The sequence below is a fragment of the Leopardus geoffroyi genome, chromosome B3 (assembly GCF_018350155.1).
Source record: "Leopardus geoffroyi isolate Oge1 chromosome B3, O.geoffroyi_Oge1_pat1.0, whole genome shotgun sequence".
NCBI classification, from domain to species: Eukaryota; Metazoa; Chordata; class Mammalia; order Carnivora; family Felidae; genus Leopardus; species Leopardus geoffroyi.
The window spans coordinates 3,990,972-4,001,953 of NC_059337.1; the positions used below are offsets into that span (position 1 = coordinate 3,990,972).

General features: G+C 50.5%; 1 long non-coding RNA gene across 1 annotated transcript; it reads left to right on the top strand.

Moving 5' to 3' along the window:
- Window positions 1-4,502: 4,502 nt before the first annotated feature.
- Window positions 4,503-8,583, top strand: LOC123582440. Its single transcript, XR_006704382.1, has 4 exons — window positions 4,503-5,044; window positions 6,200-6,359; window positions 7,894-8,147; window positions 8,428-8,583. It is a non-coding gene; the product is annotated as an uncharacterized LOC123582440 (long non-coding RNA).
- The last annotated feature ends 2,399 nt before the right edge of the window (window positions 8,584-10,982 follow it).

Sequence of the window (10,982 nt, forward strand, 5' to 3'; positions counted from 1 at the left end):
ATGCTGCTTCTAACCCACGAGGATGCGCGCAAACACCGTGCGGCAAGATTTATGGAGTGGCCATCTCGTCCGGTGTTTCCCCCTGACACCGGGGACTTCGGGAGAAAGACATTCATCTCAGGAGATTTGCCTTGCAAGACAGCACTCCGCTTCATTTTGCATTTCCTCTTCTCCTTTATGTTTGAAACGAATGCTATAAAAGGCCCCGCTACGCCGCAGGTAATAATAGCACACAGCCGGAGACCATCCACTGCCCATCCCTGAAATAGATTCTTCAGGGAAAGAACAACGGTGTTGTCATTTACCGAGTTGTATGGGAAGCAGGGATCGGAACTGAAGACATAAAAAGACTTGTGAGTCAGTGGAGTCCAATTTAGCCGTGGTAGTAGTGTGAGGCCTATTATTAGGTCCATTTTCAGGGGAAACTGTATTGTTAGGGAAGGAAGAGTTCTGTGCATTTTTCAGGTCCCTGGTGATAGGGACCTCTTTTTAGGCCCTAAAACCCTTCTCCCCTGCTCTCCCCTCCCAAGTCCCCTGCTGATCCAGACATCCCTAAAGGTCCCCAAGCCCTCCTGCCAGCGCTGTCCACCCCGGGTCGGGCAGGAAGAGTTTCTGGGGTGGGGTTGTTGACGAGGCCGTGCTCAGAGCCCCGGGCTACCGTGACACTCCCCACGCTCTCGGCCGCCAGCGTGCCCGGGACTCTGCCCTTGACCTCTCCTCATCCTCCACACTCTTCGCACGAGTTGTGACCGTTCCTGTGGATTCCACTCCCACCTGCGCGCTGCAGCCCCTGCCCCAACACGTATGCCGTCCACGAATTCTCTTCCCGCATCCCAGGTGCCTCTCCCTCCGGCCGCGCGCTCCGTCCAACCCAGCAAACGTTTAGTGCCTAGGTTGGCAGGCGTCTCCTGTAGTTACTGAGGAGACAGGGCTTCTATTCTATTTAAATAAATGTTCCTCTATTTAATATGCAGGGTTCTTAGCTTACTATCCAGTAACTGTTGGAATCCCCGAAGCCTTCATTATCAGCCACTGGTCTTCTCTTCATCCCCGAGATTATTCATTAATACGGTTTCTGTTTCGTAGAGATAATTTTCAAATATTCATACCTGGTGCCAAGTGTCTTACCTGTCTAATTTGGTGCATGGACTTAGATGTTTCTCTAGCTCCTTAAAATAAACATCTGATGTGGCTTTAGTTCCTGGATCTCTAAGATGCAGAAGTGAAAGCAGAGATAAGTTAGTAAGGTATAGTGTTTCAATGCAATACAGTTTTAAAGTTTATTTTGGTGGGGGGGAGAGGACGAGTGGGGGAGGGGCAGAGAGCCAAGAAAGGAGAGCATCTCAACCAGCCTCAGCTCAGTGTAGAGCCTGATGTGGGGCTCAAACCTACGAACCATAAGATCGTGACCTGAGCCAAAATCAAGAGTTGGATGCTTAAATGACTGAGCCACCCAGGCACCCCAATGCAATTCAGTTTTTTATTAAGTTTATTTATTTGAGAGAGACAGAGAGAGAGAGAGAGCGCAAGTGAGACAGGGGCAGAGAAAGAGAGAGAGAGAATCCCAAGCAGGCTCTGTGCTCTCAGCATAGAGCCCAATGTGGGGCCCCATCCCACGTACCTCAAGACCATGACCTGGGCTGTAATCAGCGTTGAACACCCAACTGACTGAGCCACCCAGGCACCTCCCAGTACAATTCAGTTTTAAGCAGCTATTAAAAATGCTTACAGGGGCGCCTGGGGGGCTCAGTCGGTTGAGCTTCCGACTTCAGCTCAGGTCATGACCTCACCATCTGTGAGTTCAAGCCCCACGTTGGGCTCTGTGCTGACAGCTCCGAGCCTGGAGCCTGCTTCGGATTCTGTGTCTCCCTCTCTCTCTGACCCTCCCCCGTTCATGCTCTGTCTCTCTCTGTCTCAAAAATAAGCATTAACAAAACATTTTTTTAAATGCTTACAAACAACTCGGGGTAAATTTCTGCTTCTGTATGCACTTCTCAATTTCCCCGAGAAGTCCTTTCTTTTCTAATCAGGAAAGAAGGGAGGACACAGGTGTCATGATCAATTATGTCCTAGAGGCTAAGATGGCCAGCAATTCCCTGCCACCTTCACCAGCAACACCTGGCAGATCCCCTGGAGAACCCTCCAGGTTAGCTGCCTTTGCCCTTCTGAGGGCCTGTCTGCGAAGATAGCTCCGATGATGGTCGGCCTCGAGGCAGAAGCCTCTGGTTTGTCTTTATTGCCCCCTTACCAAAAGAAAGTGCTTTTTAGACTCTGAGCTGGCTGGGAAAAGAGTTTCCAGAACCCCGAAGCACTTACCGCAGGGTGTGAAACAGCCTGACCGTGTGGAGTACTACGCAGCTGGGAAAAAGGGAAGGAGCTGTTTGTGTTCTGTTGCAGAATGAACCCAAGGTAAGTGATGGGGGAAAGGCCAGCTGCAAAGCGGTGTGTACAAAATGGTACCATTCTGGTGAACCAGGGGGGAGGGGAGGTTTAATCTCTGGAAGGGTGTGTGGGAAACAGATGCCTCCGGAGAGGAAGCTATGTGCCACTGGGGCGGAGAGGTCGGAGGGAAGCTTTTCACTGCAAACTCTTGTGTACTTTCTGAATTTTATTTTTTTTAGTGTATTTATTCTGAGAGAGAGACAGAGACAGAGACAGTGTGAGCAGGTGAGCAGCAGAAAGAGAGGGAGAGAGAGAGAATCCCAAGCAGTCTCTGAGCTGTTAGTGCAGAGCCCAATGTGGGGCTTGATCCCAGCACCCTGGGATCATGACCTGAGCCGAAATCAAGAGTCAGTCAGTCGCTCAACCGACTGAGCCACCCAGGGGCCCCTACACTTTTTTTTTTTTGAGCTATAATTGACATAATGCATACTATAAAATGGTTAAAATGGTGAATTTTACATTAAATGAACTTTACCATACTTATAGATATATAATTATATATATCATATGTAATTATATTTTTGAACGAGTGAATGAAAATGTCTTTTATATTTACAGACTTACGTTAGATGACCTCTCTGTGTAATGAGATGTCTCAGCCGTTTTTTTTTTTAATGTTTATTTGCTTTTAAGAGACAGAGTGCCATGCAAGTGGGGGAGGGGCAGAGGGAGAGAGGGACACAGCAGATGTGAAGCAGGCAGCTCCATGAGGGGCTCAAACTCATGAACCCTGAGATCATGACCTGAGCCGAAGTCTGATGCTTAACTGACTGAGCCACCCAGGTGCCCATGCAGTTTTATTTTTTTTAATGTTTATTTATTTATTTTGAGAGAGAGAGAGAGAGAGAGAGAGAGAGAGAGTGCAAGCAGGGGAGGGGCAGAGAGAGAGGGAGAGAGAGAATCCCAAGCAGGCTCCACACTGTCAGCATAGAGCCCAACAGGGGGTTGATCTCACGGATCCTGAGATCATGATCTGAGCCAAAATCAAGAGTTGGATGCTCAACTGTCTGAGCCACCCAGGTGCCCCTTAAAAAAGTTAAAAAAACTTTTTTTAACATTTATTCATTTTTGAGAGTGAGAGAGACAGAGCATGAGTGGGGGAGGGGCGGAGAGAGAGGGAGACACAGAATCCGAGGCAGGATCCAGGCTCCGAACTGTCAGCACAGAGCCCAACGCGGGGCTCGAACTCACAGACGGCGAGATCATGATCTGAGCCGAAGCCGGACGCTCAGCTGACTGGGCCACCCAGGCACCCCGGCTTAAAAAAGTTTTTTTAAGCAATCTCTACCCCAACTTAGGGCTCAAACCCATGACTCAAGATCAGGAGTCTCAAGCTCCACCTGCTGAGCCAGCCAGGTGCCCCGGCGTTGCGGAGGTTTTAATGAGAAATTCCAAACACATACCAAAGCAGAACGGTGGAATGAGCCCCACTCACCCCCCCAGCTTGAGCAATTAGCAACTCATGGCCAATCCAACTCCATGTCTACACTGACCCTCTTCTCTGCATCCCTAGATTGGTTGAAGCCAGTTGTAGCTGTTGGCATCTCTAATAGCCAAGGATTCCTTCTCAAAAACTTACTTACAACGCATCAGCATGTCTAAAAAATCAGGCTATTCCTTAATACCATCAAAGGGCAGTGTTGAAATTTCCCAGATTGCCTCACAAGTATCCTTTTTGGAGTTGCCTCGTTGCGTTGTGGTTTTAAAGAGACCAAGTTGCTTTTGCCAGGACCGACCTGGTGAGCGCATTCTCAGCCATAATGAGGTTTGAGGAAGTCCAAGGTTCTTCTCTGAAGTCGCACAGGATGCTATTCCCGCTCAGCTGTTTTCCGGAGGGTTTCTGAGGAACCGGTGTGCCTGCGTGGCCCAGTCACTGTGCCGCAGTGGCTGTCCGTCCTGCAACGCCAGTGAGGTGACTGAAATCCTAATTTGAGGGGTGCCTGGGTGGCTCAGTGGGTTAAGCGTCCGACTCTTGGTTTCAGCTCTAGTTTTGATCTCACGGTTTCGTGAGTTCGAGTCCTGCATCAGGCTCTGCACTAATGGTGCAGAAACTGCTTGGGATTCTCTCTCCCTCCCTCTCTCTCAAAATAAATCAATTAAAAAAAAGAAAGGGTAATTTGAGAGCCCCAGCGAAGTGCTGGAACTCACCAGCAAGACCTCTCCAGTCTCCCTCTCGGTTATTATATAGCGGCCGCCCCGCTCCTCATCTGGGGGGTTTCCAGCCCCCAGCGGACGCTGAAAGCAAGAACCCATATATACCGTGTGCTTTCGCGCACGCGCGGACCTCTGCTAACGTCTAATGTATACACCGGGCCGCGCGGGAGGTGAAAGCGGTAACTCACGGTAAAACAGAGTGATTGCGACAGGACTGAAACACAGGTTATGTGACTGTGCCCTCTCTGTCGCAGTGCTTCCTCCTGGGAGGATGTGAGGTGATAAAGCGCCACGTGAGGAGGTGACATGAGGGCACTGGAGCGGGCACGTGACTAACGTGGCGTTAGGCTGCGAGTGACCCTCTGAGGAGGCGTCAGGAGGACGACCATCCGCGCCGGGAAACCCGCGTCGGCTGTAGGCGACTGAACCCACAGCAAGTGAATTGTGGGTAAGGGCCGGGGTTGGAAGGGGGGGCAAATGAATTGTGGGTAAGGGCAGCGGCGGTGTGGGGGGGGGACGGTGGCAAGTGAATTGTGGGTAAGGGTCCGGGTGGGGGGTGGCAAGTGAATTGTAGGTAAGAGCCGGGTGTGTGTATGTGTGTGGGGGGGGGGGGGGGCAAGTGAATTGTGGGTAAGGGCCAGGATTGGAAGGGGGGGCAAATGAATTGTTGGTAAGGGCAGCTGGGGGGGGAGGGGCAGTGGTGGTGGCAAGTGAATTGTGGATAAGGGCAGGGGTTGGAAGGGGGGCAAATGAATTGTGGGTAAGGGCAGCGGCAGTGTGGGGGGGGGATGGTGGCAAGTAAATTGTGGGTAAGGGTCGGGGTTGGGGGAGCAAGTGAATTGTGGGTAAGAGCCAGGGGGTAGGGGGGAAGGCAAGTGAATTGTGGGTAAGGGCCGGGGTGGGTGGGGGTGGCAAGTGAATTGTAGGTAAGAGCCGGGTGTGTGTGTGTGGGGGGCAAGTGAATTGTGGGTAAGAGCCAGGGGGTGGGGGGGAGGGCAAGTGAATTGTGGGTAAGGGCCGGGGTGGGGGTGGCAAGTGAATTGTGGATAAGGGCAGGGGTTGGAAGGGGGTCAAATGAATTGTGGGTAAAGGCGGCGGGGCGGGGGGGGGGGGGACGGCAAGTGAATTGTGGGTAAGAGCCAGGGGATGGGGGGGGCAAGTGAATTGTGGGTAAGGGCTGGGTGTGGGGGGGGGCAAGTGAATTGTGGGTAAGGGCGGCGGGGGGGAGGGGCAAGTGACTGTGGGTAAGGGCCGGGGTTGGAAGGGGGGGGCAAATGAATTGTGGGTAAGGGCTGCGGCGGGGGCGGGGGGGATGGTGGCAAGTGAATTGTGGGTAAGGGCCGAGGTGCGGGGGGAGGGCAAGTGAATTGTGGGTAAGGGCCAGGATTGGAAGGGGGGGCAAATGAATTGTTGGTAAGGGGGGGGGCAAGTGAATTGTGGGTAAGGGCCGAGGTAGGGGGGGATGGCAAGTGAATTGTGGGTAAGGACCGGGGTTGGAGAAGGGGGGCAAGTGAGTTGTGGGGGGGGGGGGCAAGTGAATTGTGGGTAAAGGCCCGGTTGGGGGCGAGCTACTCTATCTCCATATTTCCCTGTCTTTGCTTAGTGCCACTCTGAATGCCCCTGTCCCCCTGTGACTCCTCAGTGACCTTCACCCCCTCCTCTCCCCCCCCCCCCCCCGTGTGGCCAGAGAGCTGTCCAGGTCATCAGCCTCCTAAGAGCGGGGTGATGGGTACAGCTGGTGCCGTCCTAAAAGACATTTTGAGGTTTGATACTTTTCTTTTTTCTCCTCTATGTTTTCTTCTCTTTTTTTGTGTGTTTATAATGCATGTATTGACCCGTGTAAGTACATATTTCTATACGCCCTGTCTCAAGGTTGACTTGATTCTTTTCCTCTTTTTGCACATTTTAGGGATCCTTCCCCTCCCATCCCAGGCCCTGTGGTCCTGGCCTGTACGTCCGTATTGCCTCTCAGATGCTCTGGGTTTTTAGCTACAACTCCTCTTCAGTTAATTCTCACCCTTGCGTTTGCCCCTCCGTCCTGGTGTGCCGCACCTTCCAAAGTGACCGCTAGTTTATCTGCGGGACCATCGAGCCCAGAAGTGGGCAAGAGGATCTCCCCTCAGGAGACTGGCTCTGTGGCTTGACAGTAATAGCTCAGGCTTTGTCTGTTCCTCGCCACCACCTTCAAGAGAAGGTACCAGTGCTGCCCATTTTACAGACGGCAAAGTTGAGGCATAAGGAAGTTAGTTAACACGCCTAAGGCTGGTAAGTGGGGAAGCCCAGGTAAGACCCCAGACAGCCCACTGACTTTACTGTGCTCTATTGCTTAACCCCAAGAAGTGAATTTTGTGGTTACAGAGAGGGATACAACAGAGGGAGGAGGTATTCACCAGAGAACAAACAAAATAGCAAGGGCTTATTTCTTATAAGTCACCTTGGCCCTGGGTAATAGCATCTTCTATTTCAGCATTTGCCAAAACGTGGCCTCTGGAAAACTTACTTAAGGTTTCATTGTTAATAAATCAATTTTATTTAGAAAATACAGTCCATTGCATTTACATCTTGGGAGTTTCCTGTCTATACTGACATATTAAAGCTTCCTTAAAAAAAAAAAAAAAAAGACCAGTAAAGAAATCTATTTCACTTAGTTTAGTCCAAACCTGTGGAGAACGGAAACTTTTCCTGCATCACACCTGTTGACGTTCCACGGAAACACCGAAACACCGCTTTGTGTAAACTTTCTGGAGTGAAGATAAACACAAAATTTCTGACATAGCTTCCTTGTAACTTCCTTGTTTTCATTTTTTAAAACATTTATTCATTTATGAGTGGCCAGCAGAGGGGCAGAGAGAGAGGGAAAATTTGTTGTAATGAAAACCAAACTTTCTGGGCTTCATTAACAGGAAGACACCTCTGAATTTCTAGCCCGTTGTGCCCTAACCTGCTCTCACTGTACCCAGGAGTGGTTGTGGGAGAGGGTGGTCCTGTCTCTGTGATGCTCGTGGGCCAGGAGGCCCACCGGAGCCACTCCAGTGTGAAGGAGCCTCCCAGGCTTGGTCCAGCGGGCGTGTGTCAGGAGGGCCCCGAGGTGAAATTTCAGCTGTGACAATATGGTTGGTGTCCAATGTCTCCCTCTGTAAACACTGACCTCAGATTTGGTAGATACGAGCTTTCTGACTTCTTTCCATGTGATGACCCAGCTGGAGCTAAAGGTGGACTGTGATGTCACCAGCTGTCTATAGTCAGCCCCTAATTAACACCTGGCCATGACCACCTGGCTCTTTTGTTCTAAATTAGGACTAGGTCTCATTGTCCTCCCTCAACTATGGGGAACCAAGCCAGAGGACGGAGCTGCCAGAACTTGGGATCGTGCAAGGCCTCGGCACAGAGGAAGAAATGAGAGGCAGCGTATGGGCCCTGAGTATAGGATGTCGGAAGAGGAAGGCCTGAGAGTTTAGAAGCACCAGGCCCACGGGAGTCTTGGGGACTAGCAGCCCTGGGAAGGTTCTGGAAAGCAGCCTACAGCTCTGAAGAGCTCTTGGGAGCATAAAGTAAGTCTGGCTGGGAGCTTTTACCTTCACAGCCCCAGGCGGCTAGGCTGGCCCCACCTTGCTGGTGGAACATTCTAGTTCATTCTTCCCAAATTTGTCTTTCATAAGAATCATGCCAGGCACTATTAAATATGCAGATTCCCAGACCCCACCCCAGAAGTACTGATTCGATTTCTTTAATGGATGCTCTGAGTGATCTCTGTGATGAGCCAAGTTTGGGGAAACACTCTTTTCTTTGTTCAAGGAGTCTCAGGAGTAATGGGCTTGTCCATCCCTCCAGGTGCTTTTGTTGGCTGTCTCAGAAGAGAGGACAGGGTCTTTCCTCCTCCTCCTCATCTTCTTCGGAGGTCTTGGACACATAGACCGTTGGCCAGGGCCAGGTCATAGCTTAATGTAGGGACTCATCTAGAATAAACTTCTATATGTTTTCTACCTCTTTGGGAGTCAGTCTTCCCCTTCTTGTCTTAGTAAGAAGTAATTTTACTTATTAAACTTTTTTAAAAAATTGTTTTAACGTTTATTTATTATTGACAGAGAGAGACAGAGCATGAGCAGGGGAGGGACAGAGAGAGGAGGAGACCCAGAATCCCAAGCAGGCCCCAGGCTCCCAGCTGTCAGCACAGAGCCCGACATGGGGCTTGAACTCACAAACTGCAAGATCATGACCTGAGCTGAAGTTGGATGCTTAACCGACTGAACCACCCAGGCGCCCCATATTTATTTAAAAAAATTTTTTTAATTTATTTATGAGAGAGAGAGCAAGCCGGGGAGGCACAGAGAGGTGGGGGGGGGGGGGGCGGACAGAGAATCCCAAGCAGGCTCCATGCTGTTAGCTCAGAGCCCAATGTGGGACTCAAACAAACCTCGAGACCATGACCTGAGTTGAAACAAGAGTCGGACACTTAATCGACTGAGCCATCCAGGTGCCCCAAGAAGTAATTTTAGAAGAGGTGGTTTGGGGCACCTGGGTGGCTCAGTCAGTTAAGCACGTGACTTCAGCTCAGGTCATGATCCCACAGTTTGTGAGTTCAAGCCCTGCATCGGGCTTCGTGCTGACAGCTCAGAGCCTGGAGCCTGCTTCGGATTCTGTGTCTCCCTCTCTCTCTGCCCCTCCTCTGCTCGTGCTCTGTCTCTCTCTCACAAGAATAAATAAAACATTAAAACATTTTTTAGAAAAGATGGTTTGATAAGCTATTGGTGCCTGTTTGGGGCCTTTTATATTAAACCTCTTGTCTGTTCTAGTCAGCCAAGAGTATTTATAGAACACATATTATACGTAGAACGAGGCATAAGTCAATTAAACATGTCCCTACTCGCCGGGCATCGAGAAACTTGTTTGGATTTGGAGTAACAAAAAAGTTCTAGAGATGGATAGCGGTGATGGTCATACGACCTTGTGGATGTACGTAATTTCACCGAAGCTGTAGACCTAAATGTGATTAAAACAGATGTTATGTTACATATATTTGGCCACAATTCGGGAAAAAAAAAAAAAAAGCCCCAACCTGTTCGAGAGACAGTGTACCCAAGAGCCACCAAAAAAGGCATTTACAAAGCAATAAACCAGCAAATGTACAGAAGTGGGTTTAAAGGGATACTTGAGTGAAGAAAGCCAAACACTCAGGCAGCTCTCGTGCTGGTTTTGAAGGAGGGATAGAATCACGATCCTGGGGGACAGCACAGGTGAAAGAGGTCACAGGGAATAGAAGGCAAATTTTTAAAGGGGAGCGTCTGTGAGGAGGCAGCCCGCACACCACCCCCCCCCCCCCCAGGCTGGGTGAGGGACGTGTTTGCGGTGAGTGACAGAGTGAGGAATGACCCTGACACTTCTTGCTTCTAGTGAGTAGAGAGGCATGGTCTTGATTGGAAGGGATTTTCTGCTCTTTGGCATTACAACGCTGACTTAGGGGAAGGAAACGCTGGGACCCGCCCCCACCTGCCGGGGGCTGAGTTGTTGGAGAGATGGTTAGAAATGGCCAGAAGAGGGGTTCTCACTCATTTCTGCACCAACTGTCGGCTCATACTTCTCTGCCCTGAGCCGCATGGGAAAGAGCCGGAGGTGGGGCCTGGCATAGAAGCCAGCTCCCGCTGGGGAGCCCAGCCCAGGCAAGGGCTTTCTGGAACCCAGAGCCAAAACCCGCCGGGCAGCTGATGAGAAACAGGTGGCTTTCAGGAACAGTGTTACTTGCCAGGAGGACCCCAGATTTGCAGGGGGGCCTCACTTAGAACAACCGGTGGGTGAGCCGAGCTTTATTGGAGGCAGAGGTGTTGGGACCCAGGGCAGCTGTGGCCTCCCCGAGGGGGCTGGGGTGGGGGGGGGGACTAGGAGTGGGGCTGGGTGTCTGATAAGCTGCCATGCCAGCCGAGCCATCTGCGGCTAGTCTGGCGCGTAGTAGGCGTTCGGTATCTATTTGCTACACTGAAATGGATTGAAAACTCACTCGTTTCTATTCTGTAGGATTTTGCTTTTTGTTTGTTTTTGTTTTGTTCTTCATTTTCTACTAAAGTGTTTCTTTTTTTAAAAAACTTAAGATATTTGTTTTTTTTTTTAAGGTTTATCTATTTTTGAGAGAGAGGAAGAGAGAGAGTGCAAGCGGTGGAGGGGCAGAGAGAGAGGGAGACACAGAATCTGAAGCAGGCTCCAGGCTCGGAGCTGCCAGCACAGAACAGGGCTCGAACCCGCGAACCGTGAGATCATGACCTGAACTGAAGTCAGATGCTTAACCAACTGGGCAGCCCAGGCACCCCAAAAGGTTTTTTTTTTTTTTTTTAAGTTTATTTATTTATTTGAGAGAGCGAGTGCCAGCAAGCGTGAGTGGGGAAGGAGCAGAGAGA